Genomic DNA, 18299 nt, shown 5'->3' with positions numbered 1-18299 from the left:
CGCACTTATGTCTGAGTCAACACATGGACTGTACTCGCAGAAACTGGTACGTTAACTAGACTTCCATTACTCTGACCAATTCGAAATACTGTGCATTACGTCATCCACTATTTGAGACTCATTTGGTCGGGCGTACATTTGACACTGACAGACTTCGTTCTGCCATCAATATGGACCCGGTAGGCGGATATCGCAGTCCTGTCCGCTGAGTCATTGAAAACGTCATCTGCGTTTCTGCTGAGGCCAAGGTGAAAGCCGGCGTTGCCTGGTACATTTCCTAGTAGTGTGGCCACGTATGCACTGCGGACTGCCAATGAAAACCGCAGGAAGGCAAGGAAGTAAAGATACATGCTTGCCCGCCACAGAGAGCCAATCTTTCTTCACTGCCGCGCGGGATAGCCGCGCCGTCTTAAAAAGTACGTTGCCCAAGGCGCGACGCACACTAGCGACTGCGACGGGTCGCTACGTGACGTCAGAAGTTGTCCGCTGGCGCATGCGCAGTTCGAGTTTGGGATGCGACGCGCGACTGTTGCGGCAGCTGTCGCAGCACTGCACCAGTGAGCAGTGTTGCGACGGAAGTCGCACGACACAAAGCAAAGACGTACGGCTGCGAGAAAGATGTTGAGCCAGTCAAGGAAAACTGAAATGAGCCACTCACAGGATGTGATGCTCTGTGAGCTGGTCTCGCAACAGCCTTGCCTTTACGATTTGAAGAACCCTAAATATAGAGACACTATGTTCAGAGACAGAATTTGGGAAGAAATTGGTGCACAGTTGAAACTGGCAGGTGAGTGAAATATATAATATTTTCCCATTAATGCAAATTTTTCAGGCCTGTTATGAAAATCAGTATAATCCATGCAGATGTAGAATTAGAATGATGAAAATGAACTTGAAGGTCAATTTTCGCATTACTCTTTTTTGTGACGCTAAAAATTGAAAACGGCAAATACGTTATAAAATGAACAATCTAAAGTACAACGAGAAAGTTACATTTTACAATACCTTCACTTTGAAAGTAAACGGTAGATTGGTGTCTTGATGATACCTTCTAGTTGTGAAAAACCACCACCAGATTGTTGTACAGCTTTCTGTAATCAATAGATGTTCGTTTTTGAGGAAGGCGTTTCTCAACAGATTGCGCAAACAGTATGCTGGAATAAGTAATTTGTCACATTCACTTCAATTCATTGGTAGAAGATGGTGCTCAAAAAACTTGTGCCAAAAGTGCACTACTGTTTTACAAGGCCCTTCTGTTCTGACACAGTTCACAATTGAAATTCGTCTTTTGTAAATCCTGGAGTCATCTTTTGAGTGCAGCTTGGCAAGATTAAATGTTGATGTCATTCATAACGATGTATGCTGTCAGAATACAAGAATATGGAAGTTCATTTCGATGGGAATAAAGATTCAGTCGGCTATGAAAGTTGCCTTAGCTTGTTCCAAAAGTTTCTGCATGGGAGAAACTGACAAGTATAATTTGGGGAAATTTTGTGAACAAGCACGGACATTATTTCTTCCACATTTCTGCCAGTGTATACTGTAGACGTTCAGAATCAAAATTCTAGAGATGTTTAAGGTGTAACCCTATCTTGTCAAGAACTTTAAACAATGCAATGAAGCTAGGTGCGCTTATTGTTAATAAACTTATCTTTCATTGGAATTTTAGGTGAAATGTGCAAAAACAGATGGAGGAATATTCGGGACTCGTATCAGAGAAATAAACGAGATAGAAAGCTTGGAACAGGTTCAGATGCCTCAGCAAAACCAAGAAAATGGGTTCTGCTTGATCACTTGGCTTTAAGAAACCTACGTTTCGTGGCATTTTAAATGAAATTGTCAAGAGCATATGGAGAAATATTAGTAACTCATACCGGAGGAATATGACATAAAATGGTTTCATTAGGTCCAAATGTGTCAGCGAAACAAAACAAATGCATTCTCTATCGTGTGATGACCACACGATTCTCGTTGCGCGTCGACAGAACTGGCGGCTAGTCGCGACGCTCCCGGAGATATATGAGCCCAAATCTCGGAAACGGAGATCGATATCAATCTGATCTCAACTTAAAAAATAATTTCGATATGTTAGCTTCTTTTCATCGGCAACGATGTATGACCTAACGTGAACCATACGTAAAGTAGCCAGCGACCACATTTTTCACTGTACACAATTCAAATTTTATGCAGTAGGTTACTTGTAAATTAAGTATCGGGATAACTGTGACGAATATCGGAAAAATAGACACCTCATTATCAAGCTGTGATGTGAAACTGTAAGATACGCAAACATCAATTTTTTGTGCCTTTTACTTTCCTCCCAATTGATAGAGAAGTAATATACAGCGAAAAAAACATGCGAAACCGGAAGAGATACTTTTCAATTTTTTAAAGTAAAAGGAGAATCTGTATCGAAAAACTAACTCTGGGAGCCGATGTAACTTTGTTGCATTAACATACAGTATTTTTTACAGCAAGAAAATCGGAATTCTTATTTTTCTTATGTATTTGAATCCGCCGCCGCCGACCGGAGCTTGGGAAACAGCGACGACTCCTGTCGTGTTGCGGCCGTGTCGACGTCTGCCAGGGTGGGAAAAGAGGAGGGGGCAGCGTCGCAGTCGCAGCCAACTGTCGCGTCTCGGACAACGTAACTTAAAGCGCCTTGTCACGGGCCGTGCGGCTCACCCCTTGGAGGTTCGAGTCTCCTCTCGGGCATGGGTGTGTGTGTTGTCAATAGCGTAAGTTAGTTTAAGTTAGATTAAGTACTGTGTAGGCATAGGGACCGATGACCACAGCTGTTTGGTCCCATAATACCTTACCACAAATTTCCAAATTTTTCTTCACTCTGCTCATAGTTTAACGTGAATCAATAAAAACAAATCTAGGAGATTTTCCTTCTTTGTTTACACAAACACGTGTGCAACAGGTCTCATTCCCGAAGTGAATAAACTGCAGGAAAGTCGTGGCTGTAGCACAGCTCAGGATAATCCACTGCAGTACGTTTTGCTGCTTCTCACTTACTTCTGACAGAGTGACCCTCGAAGCGTAGACGCGTAGACATCACTTTCAAATCTTGACAGCCGCTTATCATCAATGATGCCTCTCGCACATGATCCAACGTCATCTCAAATTTTGCTGAGGAAACTTTTTTTCGTACATTCTAGCCGTATTCTGGGTGATTAAAAAGACAGCCGCATATTCCTCCAAGAGGTAACATTGGTCAAAACTAGAAGAAAATTTCCGATAATGATTTGTCCGGAAACCAATACCGACTGTGATAAGGGTCAGTTTGTCCTGTCATTCCCGTCTGTCTGTTACGTAGAAGTAGATAGACACTATAGGCAGAGCTGCTTGGGTTTTCCACGCACCCTGACACATCCCCCAGCCTTTCTTCGCAGCGAACCACGCACTCTTTGCCGCGCGGGATTAGCCGAGCGGTCTTACGAGCTGCAGTCATGGACTGTGCGGCTGGTCCCGGCGGAGGTTCGAGTCCTCCCCCGAGTATGGGTGTGTGTGTGTTTGTCCTTAGGATAATTTAGGTTAAGTAGTGTGTAAGCTTAGGGACTGATGACCTTAGCAGTTAAGTCCCATAAGATTTCACACACATTTGAACACCTGAACAACACGCACTCTTTCAAATACACCCGCCGCCATTCGCACTGCCCTATGGGCATTGCTCACATGGCCCTCTAACATCTGTACATATCGACGAGTTGGGCATACAGCTATGTCTTCATAGCAACCCGAAATCCAACGGACTGAGTTCCACTGAAAGGGTAGACCGTGCTACCAGACCTACTCGGCCAGTCCACTGCACATGAGGCGTTGCAGCGAGGTACAGTCGCACGATCCGCAGGAAAAGTGGTGGTGCCCCACCGTGGATCAACCACATCAGTTGTCTATATGTAGCGATAATGTTCTCCAGCAGCGCTGGCAATTCATCGCGTAAAAGTCGGTGATACTCAGGCACCTGCCAATCGACAACGTACAGAGCAAAGTCGATGATTTGGTCGAAAGTGTACCCATGTCGCTGTCGACCACAGCAACTTCGTTGCTCCTGAATGAGGACTCCACGTAGTGTTCATTTACCTCCAAGATCAAATAAATTCTGCAGGAGATGAAAACCTCAAACCAGTGCCGGATGAAGCCATTGCGGGGCCCGTAGCAAGTGCTAAGATGAGACGCTAATTTTGCTTTATACCTCAAAGTTTAGGATATAAAATGAAACAGCACTAAAAAAAATGTAAGAAATAAACCTTTACTCGAATTAATTTGGGAAAATTTAGAGTTAACCCTTGTTAAATCAGTGTGTCTAAGCAAATCACTTTCTGTGTTCATTAAGGTGACGTCGTTTAGACGTTCTTCTCCCATGGTGTTCCTTAACTCATTTTTCATGCTTTTTAATGTTGGAAAAGGACGTTCTCCACCGAGTCTGTGACCATGAAAGACAAGTATATGCGAAAGAATCATTCCAGTCATGATTTCCAAAAGTGAAAATAATTTTCGATTAAAAGTTTATAAAACTGCAATTTCAAGGGCTCCTGCTTTTGGCTATCAACAGCAGCAGCCACATCCGTTTTGAGCAGCTCAGCAAACTGCACCAGTGCGTCACCTAGGCTTTCTTCCAAATAGTCTGAGTAACCACTCACAACCAATTTGAGTTCTTTTCATGTTATCTTCTGCTCTTACTGACTCAAATTGCTGAAGCATTCGAAATACACTGGTCACTTGATGGTACGCTTCCATGCGTTTAGCTAATGCAGACAGAACACTATCAGTTATAACAGTACACAGCTGAATTTTCAAAATGTTGTCTAGCTGCTTGATTTTCTCCAACTTCATCGAGTGTAGCAGACCCGCTGAAATGGTCGTACTTTGCATTTTCTTGAAGTCTGTTGCTTATACCCTGCATAGCGGGTCAGTACTCTGGGTTCTGCTTCATCTGGAAAGATGGAGTGCATTGTCGGACGTACCCGTGCACCGACTTATGAAGAGCGTATCCCGTGTTAAGGTCTTGATCAGACGATTGCAGCGAATCGCTAGCAGCTAGCAAACGCTCTACGACTTCGCTTCAAGCGGTAGTCGTTATAACTTTAATCAGTTGTTGTTGTTGTGGTCTTCAGTCCTGAGACTGGTTTGTTGCAGCTCTCCATGCTACCCTATCCTGTGCAAGCTTCTTCATCTCCCAGAACTTACTGCAACCAACAACCTTCTGAATCTGCTTAGTGTATTCATCTCTTGGTCTCCCTCTACGATTTTTACCCTCCACGCTGCCCTCCAATACTAAATTGGTGATCCCATGATGCCTCAGAACATGTTCTACCAACCGATCCCTTCTTCTGGTCAAGTTGTGCCACAAACTTCTCTTCTCCCCAATCCTATTCAATACTTCCTCATTAGTTATGTGATCTACCCATCTAATCTTCAGCATTCTTCTGTAGCACCACATTTCGAAACATTCTATTCTCTTCTTGTCCAAACTATTTATCGTCCATGTTTCACTTCCATACATGGCTACACTCCATACAAATACTTTCAGAAATTACTTCCTGACACTTAAATCTATACTCGATGTTAACAAATTTCTCTTCTTCAGAAACGCTTTCCTTGCCATTGCCAGTCTACATTTTATACCCTCTCTACTTCGACCATCATCAGTATTTTGCTCCCCAAATAGCAAAACTCCTTTACTACTTTAAGTGTCCCATTACCTAATCTAATTCCCTCAGCATCACCCGACTTAATTCGACTACATTCCATTATCCTCGTTTTGCTTTTGTTGATGTTCATCTTATATCCTGCTTTCAAGACGCTATCCATTCCGTTCAACTGCTCTTCCAAGTCCTTTGCTGTCTCTGACAGAATTACAATGTCATCGGCGAACCTCAAAGTTTTTATTTCTTCTCCATGGATTTTAATACCTACTCCGAATTTTTCTTTTGTTTCCTTCACTGCTTGCTCAATGTACAGATTGAATAACATCGGGGAGAGGCTACAACCATGTCTTACTCCCTTCCCAACCACTGCTTCCCTTTCATGTCCCTCGACTCTTATAACTGCCATCTGGTTTCTGTACAAATTGCAAATAGCTTTTCGCTCCCTGCATTTTACCCCTGCCACCTTCAGAATTTGAAAGAGAGTATTCTAGGCAACATTGTCAAAAGCTTTCTCTAAGTCTACAAATGCTAGGAACGTAGATTTGCCTTTCCTTAATCTTTCTTCTAAGATAAGTCGTAAGGTAAGTATTGCCTCACGTGTTCTAGTATTTCTACGGAATTCAAACTGATCTTCCCCGAGGTCGGCTTCTACTAGTTTTTCCATTCGTCTGTAAAGAATTCGTGTTAGTATTTTGCAGCTGTGGCTTATTAAACTGACTGTTCGGTAATTTTCACATCTGTCAACACCTGCTTTCTTTGGGATTGGAATTATTATATTCTTCTTGAAGTCTGAGGGTATTTCGCCTGTTTCATACATCTTGCTCCCCAGATGGTAGAGTTTTGTCAGGACTGGCTCTCCCAAGGCCGTCAGTAGTTCCAATGGAATGTTGTCTACTCCGGGGGCCTTGTTTCGACTCAGGTCTTTCAGTGCTCTGTCAAACTCTTCACGCAGTATCGTATCTCCCATTTCATCTTCATCTACATCCTCTTCCATTTCCATAATATTGTCCTCAAATACATCGCCCTTGTCTAGACCCTCTATATACTCCTTCCACCTTTCTGCTTTCCCTTCTTTGCTTAGAACTGGGTTTCCATCTGAGCCCTTGATGTTCATACAACTGGTTCTCTCATCTCCAAAGGTCTCTTTAATTTTCCTGTAGGCAGTATGTATCTTACCCCTAGTGAGATAAGGCTCTACATCCTTACATTTGTCCTCTAGCCATTCCTGCTTAGCCATTTTGCACTTCCTGTCGATCTCATTTTTGAGACGTTTGTATTTCTTTTTGCCTGCTTCATTTACTGCATTTTTATATTTTCTCCTTTCATCAATTAAATTCAACATTTCTTCTGTTACCCAAGGATTTCTACTAGCCCTCGTCTTTTTACCTACTTGATCCTCTGCTGCCCTCAAAGCTACCCATTCTTCTTCTACTGTATTTCCTTCCCCCATTCCTGTCAATTGTTCCCTTATGCTCTCCCTGAAACTCTGTACACCCTTTGGTTCTTTCAGTTTATCCAGGTCCCGTCTCCTTAAGTTCCCACCTTTTTGCAGTTTCTTCAGTTTTAATCTACAGGTCATAACCAATAGATTGTGGTCAGAGTTCACATCTGCCCCTGGAAACGTCTTATAATTTAAAACCTGGTTCCTACATCTCTGTCTTACCATTATATAATCTATCTGATATCTTTTAGTATCTCCAGGGTTCTTCCATGTATACAACCTTCTTTCAAGATTCTTAAACCAAGTGTTAGCTATGATTAAGTTATGCTCTGTGCAAAATTCTACCAGACGGCTTCCTCTTTCATTTCTCTCCCCCAATCCATATTCACCCACTATGTTTCCTTCTCTCCCTTTTCCTACTACCGAATTCCAGTCACCCATGACTATTAAATTTTCGTCACCCTTCACTACCTGAATAATTTCTTTTATTTCATCATACATTTCTTCAATTTCTTTGTCATCTGCAGAGCTAGTTGGCATATAAACTTGTACTACTGTAGTAGGTGTGGGCTTCGAATCTATCTTGGCCACAATAATGCGTTCACTATGCTGTTTGTAGTAGCTTACCCGCATTCCTATTTTCCTAGTCATTATTAAACCTACTCCTGCATTACCCCTATTTGATTTTGTGTTTATAACCCTGTAGTCACCTGACAAAAAGTTTTGTTCCTCCTGCCACCGAACTTCACTAATTCCCACTATATCTAACTTTAACCTATCCATTTCCGTTTTTAAATTTTCTAACCTACCTGCCCGATTAAGTGATCTAACATTCCACGCCTCGATCCGTAGAACGCCAGTTTTCTTTCTCCTGATAACGACATCCTCTTGAGTAGTCCCCGCCCGGAGATCCGAATGGGGGACTATTTTACCTCCGAAATATTTTACCCAAGAGGACGCCATCATCATTTAATCATACAGTAAGGCTGCATGCCCTCGGGAAAAATTACGACTGTAGTTTCCTCTTGCTTTCATCCGTTCGCAGTACCAGCACAGCAGGGCCGTTTTGGTTATTGTTACAAGGCCAGATCAGTCAATCATCCAGACTGTTGCCCTTGCAACTACTGAAAAGGCTGCTGCCCCTCTTCAGGAACCACACGTTTGTCTGGCCTCTCAACAGATACCCCTCCGTTGTGGTTGCACCTACGGTACGGCTATCTGTATCGCTGAGGCACGCAAGCCTCCCCACCAACGGCAAGGTCCATGGTTCATGGGGGGACTTTAATCAGAAGTAAGTAAATTATGGCGATACCATTTTATTATCAGATCGAACATCGATAATTGATACCTGCAAAGGAAAATGAAGTAATAAGCTTACCCAATTCTTCTGCGTTTCTCGTTTTTCTGTCGGCAAATTTCGCAATCAGTGGATAAAATTACATTTCACAATTCTAACAACTCCAATTGCTGTTAAACATTCACATTTACGTCCTATTAGTTCACAGCGACCAGCGAAGAAATAAAGACAACAAAGAACGGCAAGAACCGCAAAGCTACAACGCTTTATACAGTGAAGAGTCAAAGATACTGCTACACCTGCCTAATGTCGTGTAAGACCACCGCGAGCACGCAGAAGCGGAGCAACACGACGTGGCATGGACTTGACTAATGCCTGAACTAGTCCTGGAGGGAACTGACACCATGAATCCTGCAGGGCTGTTCATAAATCCATAAGAGTACGTAGGGGTGGAGATCTCTTTTGAGATCGGCTCCGAAAGCCAATATCGATGATCTTTCGTTGGGTGGTTCGGACGCTGACACTTGTTGATGGCCCAGCATTTAAATCTTCAGCAATTTTCGGAAGCGTTGCACTTCTGTTGCGTTGAACGATTCTCTTCAGTCGTCGTTGGTCCCGTTCTTGCTGGATCTTTTTGCGGCCGAAGCGACGTCGGCGATTTTATGTTTTACCGGATTCCTGATATTCACAGTACACTCGTGAAATGCTAGTACGGGACAATCTCCACTTCATCGCTACCCCGGAAATGCTGTGACCCATCGTTTTTGCGCCGGCTATAACACCATGTTCAAACTCACTTAAATCTTGATAACCTGCCATTGTACCAGCAGTACCCAATCTAATAATTGCGCCTGGCCTTTCGTGTCTTATATAGCCGTTGCCGACCACAGTGCGGTATTCTGCCTGTTTACGTATCTCTGTATTTGAATACGCATGCCTATACCAGTTTCCTTGTCGCTTCAGTGTACAAGAATAGTCCATCAACAAGAAAGCAGCTTTCATTCTAGACAACTGGTATGGAAAGCACTGTAATTAAACGTGGTGTAGAAAGTATGAACTATTGTCATAGTAGACTTACAAAAATAAATATGGTATCTATTAATTACTTTCTTATTGCATAATCAATAGAACCTTCAGGTTGCCCTCCATCGGGTGGGTGCACGCAACGACTGTGGTTATATTGGGTTAGATAGAGCAGCAATCAGTCGTGGAATTAAGTTGCTTTAATATGACATTTGTAGTCACAACGCAGATCAGATTTCGACCTGTGTCAGGTCATATTAAAGCAACTTAATTCCACGACTGATTGCTCCTCTATCTAACCCAATAGAACCTTGTTCTACCAGATCGGGTTATTGCGACTAGCTCGGACAGCGTTAGGGAATTCCCCTGTAAGCTTCGCGCTGTTGTCGAGGCCCACGAGAAAGACAACACGTGACACAGCAGGTCTTAAGAGCGCCGTCAGCCGTCTCCGGCGGTGATCGAGTAACTATTTCAGGCGAATTTAATAATTCTGGACGGCGTCTTTCAACGCATGTAAGTTCTCGATAGCACACGGCAAAATTAAGACCTTCAGTGAGTACCTTTTCAATTGAATATTGATTTTCCGCCAGCCCTGCACGGAGACGAGCGTTCGCCAAGAGTGCCGGACATGCCGATTCGTGTGACGCCACCAGTTCGTTGAAAGGCCCGGGTGTTGTCAACTCGTTACACGTAATGTATGGCGTGGTTAGTACTCACTTTTAGAAACGAGCTAACATTGTTAATATTCATTGTAGATTTGGACAGCAACGTCTTTTCATTGCACCGTCGGCACAATACCATTCAGTGTAACTTGACAGATTTTTATTTACACCCAGGCGCACCGCCGTTTAACGCACGAGGCCCGCAGCACATGGCTAACTCTTTCTACGTGGCTAATCAGGAAAGGCAAACCTACGTTTCTAGCATTTGTAGACTTAGAGAAAGCTTTTGACAATGTTGACTGGAATACTCTCTTTCAAATTCTAAAGGTGGCAGGAGTAAAATACAGGGAGCGAAAGGCTATTTACAATTTGTACAGAAACCAGATGGCAGTTATAAGAGTCGAGGCGCATGGAAGGGAAGCAGTCGTGGTTGTAGCCTATCCGCAGTGTTATCCAATCTGTATATTGAGCAAGCAGTAAAGGAAACAAAAGAAAAAATCGGAGTAGGAATTAAAATCCATGGAGAAGAAATAACAACTTTGAGGTTCGCCCATGACATTGTAATTCTGTCAGAGACAGCAAAGCACCTGGAAGAGCAGCTGAACAGAATGGACAGTGTCTTGAAAGGAAGATATAAGATGAACATCAACAAAAGAAAAACGAGGATGATGGAATGCAATCGAATTAAGTCGGGTGATGCTGAGGGAATTAGATTAGGAAATGAGACACAAAGTAGTAAAGGAGTTTTGCTATTTGGGGAGCAAAATAACTGATGATAGTCGAAGTAGAAAGGATATAAAATGTAGACTGGCAATCGTAAGGAAAGCGTTTCTGAAGAAGAGAAATTTGTTAACATCGAGTATAGATTTACATGTCAGGAAATCGTTTCTGAAAGTATTTGTATGGAGTGTAGCCATGTATGGAAGTGAAACGTGGATGATTAAATAGTTCAGACAAGAAGAGATTAGAATGTTTCGAAATGTGGTGCTACAGAAGAATGCTGAAGATTAGCTGGGTAGATCACGTAACTAATGAGGAGGTATTGAACAGTGTTGGGGAGAAGAGGAGCTTGTGGCACAACTTGACTAGAAGAAGGGATCGGTTGGTAGGACATGTTCTGAGACATCGAGGAATCACCAACATTAGTGTTGGAGGGCAGCGTGGAGGGTAAAAATCGTAGAGGGAGACCAAGAGATGAATACACTAAGCAGATTCAGAAGGATGTATGCTGCAGTACGTACTGGGAGATGAAGCAGCTTGCACAGGATAGAGTAGCGTGGAGACCTGCATCAAACCAGTCTTTGGACTGAAGACCACAAGAACAGGAGAGGGCGCGCGAACATCCAGCCGGCGGTGGTGCTAGTTTCGGCGGCGCAGCTGCGCGACAAACATGGCGTCAGGAGTGGTGTCGGGTGTTGCTTGGCAACGGACGCCTCTCCCGTCCTCGCGTTGCGGGTTGTCCACCGCATCCCGCATCGTAAGCGCAGCGTCGGCGCATTCCGCAGCTCTCCTCGGGTGGAGCAGACAGAGTAGTCAGCAAGCGGGGCGCACACCTCGCAGCCAGCCGTCCAGTGGCTTTCAGCTGTGACGTAGTACTGTTGAGCCGGGTAACATTCGCAAATCAAACATTATCTTCGGTTGTTTTAGTAACGAGAGAAGACAATGGTTACAATTTACATGAATTTGGAATTATTTAAGAATTCATTTTCCATTGGAATATAAAATTCTTGCATCACGTGCTATATCCTTTGAGATATGGAGGCTGAGTTTGTTCGCTGTAGTGATGTTCATCTATTAATCCTTTGTTTTCTTTCCACTCAGTGTTTCGTTGATTGCTGCCATTTTCGGCTACTTGTTCTGGAATCGCTTTTAGGCCTTTCTTTTACTACTGTCGGTTTTTGAACTTTTGCAATGGTGTCAGTGTCAGCCCCGGAATTAGCTGGCTCAGGGCCATGTTCAAAACTTCCGCGGGTGCTCTCCCTTATCCCTCCCTCCTCCCTGTTCCTCCTTAAACATAAGTTACTCACCTTCGTCACGTACGGAAGAATTCTGCGAGGGCTGTTCGGAAAGTAAGGTCCGATCTGTCGCGAAATGCAAACCACACTGAAAATCAAAATTTTTTTTATTCGCAACAGTTAGCCACACCTTCCAGCTACTTCTCTAAACAGTCGCCGCTCTGACTTAGACATTTGTCCTGGCGTTGTACCAACTTTCCAGTACCCTCGACAAAGACGGCAGCCGCCTGTCCTTTCCGAAAATTCTCTACGCATGTATGGCTTTCGTTCTTTGTGCAAACCGTCTTCGTAGCCGGCGGTCCACGTGAGCAGAGGTCGACAACGGAGGGAGCTAATTAAGGGCTGTATTGTGGGTGATCAGACACTTCCCATAGCAAACGCGCAGGACCGCCTTCATTGCCCCTGCAGACTGCGGCTGAAAATTGTCTTAAAGAAATGCGTGACATTTGTGTCCGGCAAAATCTCTCAAAAGATCCATATACCCGGCGGGAAACACTGTTGTTTTAGGCATTTCTACGTGGTCACTTTGCGTTCTGAACTGAAGCGATCGACTGGCACCCTACCCAACACATCTGTACAACATTCCATCTGAGTTTCACCGTGGTTTCCATTTCTCGCCTAGTCGGACCTCGCATTCCGAATACGCCTCGTACGTCCCGTCATTGACATACTACCTATACGAGGTGCATTCAAGTTCTAAGGCCTCCGATTTTTTTTCTAATTAACTACTCACCCGAAATCGATGAAACTGGCGTTACTTCTCGACGTAATCGCCCTGCAGACGTACACATTTTTCACAACGCTGACGCCATGATTCCATGGCAGCGGCGAAGGCTTCTTTAGGAGTCTGTTTTGACCACTGGAAAATCGCTGAGGCAATAGCAGCACGGATGGTGAATGTGCGGCCACGGGGAGTGTCTTTCATTGTTGGAAAAAGCCAAAATTCACTAGGAACCAGGTCAGGTGAATAGGGAGCATGAGGAATCACTTCCAAGTTGTTATCACGAAGAAACTGTTGCGTAACGTTAGCTCGATGTGCGGGTGCGTTGTCTTGGTGAAACAGCACACGCGCAGTCCTTCCCGGACGATTTTGTTGCAAGGCACGAAGGAATTTGTTCTTCAAAACATTTTCGTAGGATGCACCTGTTACCATAGTGCCCTTTGGAACGCAATGGGTAAGGATTACGCCCTCGCTGTCCCAGAACATGGACACCATCATTTTTTCAGCACTGGCAGTTACCAGAAATTTTTTGGGGGGCGGTGAATCTGTGTGCTTCCATTGAGCTGACTGGCGCTTTGTTTCTGGATTGAAAAATGGCATCCACGTCTCATCCATTGTCACAACCGACGAAAAGAAATTCCCATTCCTGCTGTCGTTGCGCGTCAACATTGCTTGGCAACATGCCACACTGGCAGCCCTGTGGTCGTCCACCAGCATTCGTGTCACCCACCTGGATGACACTTTTCGCATTTTCAGGTCGTCATGCAGGATTGTGTGCACAGAACCCACAGAAATGCCAACTCCGGAGGCGATCTGTTCACCAGTCATTCGGCGATCCCCCAAAACAGTTCTCTCCACTTTCTCGATCATGTCGTCAGACTGGCTTGTGTGAGCCCGAGGTTGTTTCGGTTTGTTGTCACACCATGTTCTGCCTTCATTAAACTGTCGCACCCATGAACGCAGTTTCGATACATCCATAACTCCATCACCACATGTCTCCTTCAACTGTGGATGAATTTCAATTGGTTTCACACCACGCAAATTCAGAAAACGAATGATTGCACGCTGTTCAAGTAAGGAAAACGTCGCCATTTTAAGTATTTAAAACAGTTCTCATTCTCGCCGCTGGCGGTAAAATTCCATCTGCCGTACGGTGCTGCCATCTCTGGGACGTATTGACAATGAACGCGGCCTCATTTTAAAACAATGTGCATTTTAAGGAACCATTTGCACTAGAGCACAGATAATATTTAAGTTAGTTAACTTAGATTATATGTATCGATTTTTTAAGACAAGAGAATGCAAAATAAAGCAATTAACACCGCTCTCTTGTCACAGCGAGTGGGCATCAACACTCTCATGTCATTCGTTGTCCTAGAAGGATTTAATATTTTGTGCGGCTCCACAGTTAGCCATATTGATATTTATTAGCAGAAAAGAGGCGCAGAATTAATAAGTCGCTCTCATTTGTGAATGATCTGCCATTATTTATCTAGAATTTTACGTAAGTGTAATTTATATCGTAATGTATGTGTTGAAATGAATATATGTTTATTTAATCTTATGCTTTGCTTTGTTTTAGTAGTTTTAGTCACTCCATCTTCATGATTGAAGCTGAGGTCAGATATCAGACTCTGTCTACAAAAAAAATACATAATGAGCCCTGGCTACGTTCCGTACATCTTCGGACGTGCGAAGCTCGATAAATTCACGGCGTAAAATTTTAATCCCTCAATTACTTATCCAAACAATAACAATTATTATTATTACAAATTATTATTATTATATTTTATTATCATTTTATTTTAATATTTTTTATTTGTTACAGCATGTTTCTATCTCTTTCCAGTCCGGAGAAAAAAAAAATCGGAGGCCTTAGAACTTGAATGCACCTCGTACATCAAAAGACTGCTACTACAGCAGACCTAATGTTGTGATAGGAAAATAATTAATCGGAGAAGGAATTTTACTAATTTACTAAAATGTTAATAACAGAAACTAACTTAGCTGTGGGCGCCTTTCAAATTTAATGAAATTCGGAATCAAACAAGGTTCACTAGTGTTGTTCAGGATAGGTATACACTTAAATGTTTGCCCGCATCTCGTGGTCGTGCGGTAGCGTTCTCGCTTCCCACGCCCGGGTTCCCGGGTTCGATTCCCGGTGGGGTCAGGGATTTTCTCTGCTTCGTGATGGCTGGGTGTTGTGTGCTGTCCTTAGGTTAGTTAGGTTTAAGTAGTTCTAAGTTCTAGGGGACTGATGACTATAGATGTTAAGTCCCATAGCGCTCAGAGCCATTTGAACCATTTTGAACTTAAATGTTTTCACCACTCGACTGTGCTCTATTCTTGATCTCTTGAGCTCCTGCATCGTAGTTTCCAAAACTGTCCCTTTCACGGAACACTTCCTTTTTGGCACTCTGAACTTCACAGGACACGCAAAAACACAGAGTGCACACACAACATATGAAGGGCGTTAACTGGAACAGCTCCGTACGTTTAGACTGACGACAATGAACAAATCATCCCGTGGGAAACACCTGCTGATGGAAGAATGTAAAACTTGATTGTTAGCCACAACAATGAATCACATACCTCTTAATTCACGCATGAGCAATAGACATGTGCTGACAAAAATGGTTCAAATGGCTCTGAGCACTATGGGACTTAACAGCTGAGGTCATCAGTCCCCTAGAACGTAGAACTACTTAAACCTAACTAACGTAAGGACATCGCACACATCCATGCCCGAGGCAGGATTCGAACCTGCGACCGTAGCGGTCGCGCGGTTCCAGACTGTAGCGCCTAGAACCGCTTGTCCACCCCGGCCGGCCATGTGTTGACAATAGATATTACTATAGTGCATCAGTATCACAGCCACTGGTTCCCTTGACTCCGATGCAGGCATAGTTCTCCAGTGGCCATAGTCGTGTCACAATGGGTGTAATTGAATTAAACTACATTAAAAGTAGTTTCAGAAATACCTCACTTTCTGTTTTCACTTTATCGGTAATAAGAAAATTACGGGCGTCAGTTTTCAAATTACCTTCTAATGTTTTGCTCAGGGCCGCTAGAAGCGCGGTGCCCTGAGCAGTTGCACCGTTTACACATGCTTGATAATGTCATCGACAAATCCCAATGTTTTTATTTCTGCCCTCACCCAGTTCCTTCTTTGCTTCCTTTACAGCTCGAGTTTGTTGAATAACATGGAGAATAGATTACAACACCGTCTCGCCCCGTCCTCAACGACTGCTCACCTCTGGTGCCTTCGAATCTTGCAACTGCAGTCTGGTTTCTGTTAAGTCGCAAAAAACCTTGTCTCCCTATAATCCAACCGTGCTATCATCAGAATTTCAAAGAAAGTATTTCCTTCCATGTCCCTGCATTTCTCCGAAATACAAACTGCTCTTCCCTGAGGCGTTTTTCCAGTCTTCTGTAAATAGCTCGTATCAGTATTTCGCAAGCATGATGAGCTGAAAGTTCGGTAACATTCACACCTGTCAGTACGCGCCTTCTTTATAACTGGTACGGGATACAAAATCGTGGAGATACGCTTCAAAGCCAATTTAGAACGCTGACGACCCAAATTTTCATCTACATCAATACTTCGCAAACCACTGTGAGATGCATGGCAGAGGGTACGCCCCAATGTACCAGTTATTAGAGTTTCTTCCTACTCCATTCACGTATGGAGCGTGGGAAGACGATTGTTTGAATGCCTCAGTGCCTGCAGTAATTATTCTAGTCTAGTCTCACGATCCCAATGTGAGCGACACATACGGGGTCGTAGTATATCCCTCGAGTAATCATTTCAAGCCGGTTCTTGAAACTCTGTTAATAGACTTCCTCGCGATAGTTTACGTTTGCCTTCAAGAGTCTGCTATTTCAGTTCCTTCAGTATCTCCGTGACACTCTCCCATGTATTTAACAAACCTGTGATCATTTGTGCTGCCCTTGTCTGCATGCGTTCAATATCCCCCGTTAATGTTATCTGGTACGGGCCCCACAGACTTGAGCAATATTCTAGGATGGGTCGCACAAGTGATTTGCAAGCAATCTCTTTTGTAGACTGATTGCATTTCCCCAGTATTGTACCAATAAGCCGAAATCTACCACCTGCTTTAACCAAGACTGAACCTATTGGGTCATTCCATTTCATATCCCTACAAAGTGTTACGCCCAGGTACTTGTAAAAGTCGGCCGACTCCAACAGTGATTCGTTGATATTTAATGTCATAGGATACTACGAGGGTAATACCAAAAGTAAGGTCTCCTATTTATTTTTTTTATAGGTACAGAACTCTGTTTGTGTGGCAGTTGGTAACACTGTTACGAAGAGTGCTTCACGCGCTGTGTGTAAACTTGCGCACGCCGAGCTGAGGCGCTCAGTATTAGCTTGGCAGCCGTTGAGAACGGAGCTCCCGTTGGATGTTACCGCCAAGTGCGAATTGCGCGCAGTTATTCGGTTTTTGAACACAAAGGGCACTGCGCCAACTGAAATCCATCGCCAATTGACGGAAGCGTATGGTGAGTCGTGCATGGATGTCAAAAATGTTCGTAAGCGCTGTAGAGAGTTTGCAGCTGGTCGGACCGAAATTCACGACGAACAAACGAGCGGGAGACCGTCAGTTTCTGAGGAGACAGTGATGAAGGTACAGCAAAGCATGCGTGAAGATCGGTGGGATCGGCCTGGATGATCTCTGCACGTTGGTTCCTAAGGCTTCCCGAAGCACGGCTCACAGAATTTTAACGGAAACATTGAGCTACCGGAAGGTGTGTGCAAGATGGGTGCCACGCATGATGACTGAGGACCACATGCGGTAACGAGTTGATGCTTCCCGCGCATTTCTTCACTGCCCTGTAGCCGAACAGGACAACTTTCTGGACTCAACTGTCACTGGTGGCGAAACCTGGGCATACCACTTTACATCTGAGACCAAGCAACAATCACACCAGTGGCGGCATCCTCCTTCGCCAAAGTCACGGAGCTGGCGGCGAGCTGGTATGACATGGGCATACAAAAACTGCCACGGCGTCTACAAAAATGCATCGACAGAAATGGTGATTGTGTCGAAAAATAGCTAAATGTTCAAGCTGTAAACTGATGTAAACCATTGTAGAAATAAACAGGTCTATGTACTTATAAAAAAATAGGAGACCTTACTTTTGGCATTACCCTCGTACCTTTATTCGTTCTGTGAAGTGCAAAATTTTACATTTCTGAACATTTAGAGAAAGTTGCCATGTTAAAATCTTATGAAGATCTGACTGAATACTTATGCGGCTTCCCTCGGGTAGTACTGCATTTCAGATAATTGCATCATCTACAAAAAACCTTATTTTACTATTAGTATTGTCTGCAAGGTCATTAACAGACAACATGGAGAGCAAGGATCCCAACATATTTCCCTGGGGCACACCCGAAATTACTTCTATATGTGACGATGACTCTCCGTCCAAGATAACATGCTGCGTCCTCCCTACCA

Source organism: Schistocerca piceifrons, chromosome 7, assembly GCF_021461385.2.
Source record: "Schistocerca piceifrons isolate TAMUIC-IGC-003096 chromosome 7, iqSchPice1.1, whole genome shotgun sequence".
Classification (NCBI taxonomy): domain Eukaryota; kingdom Metazoa; phylum Arthropoda; class Insecta; order Orthoptera; family Acrididae; genus Schistocerca; species Schistocerca piceifrons.
This window is presented reverse-complemented; position numbering follows the sequence as displayed.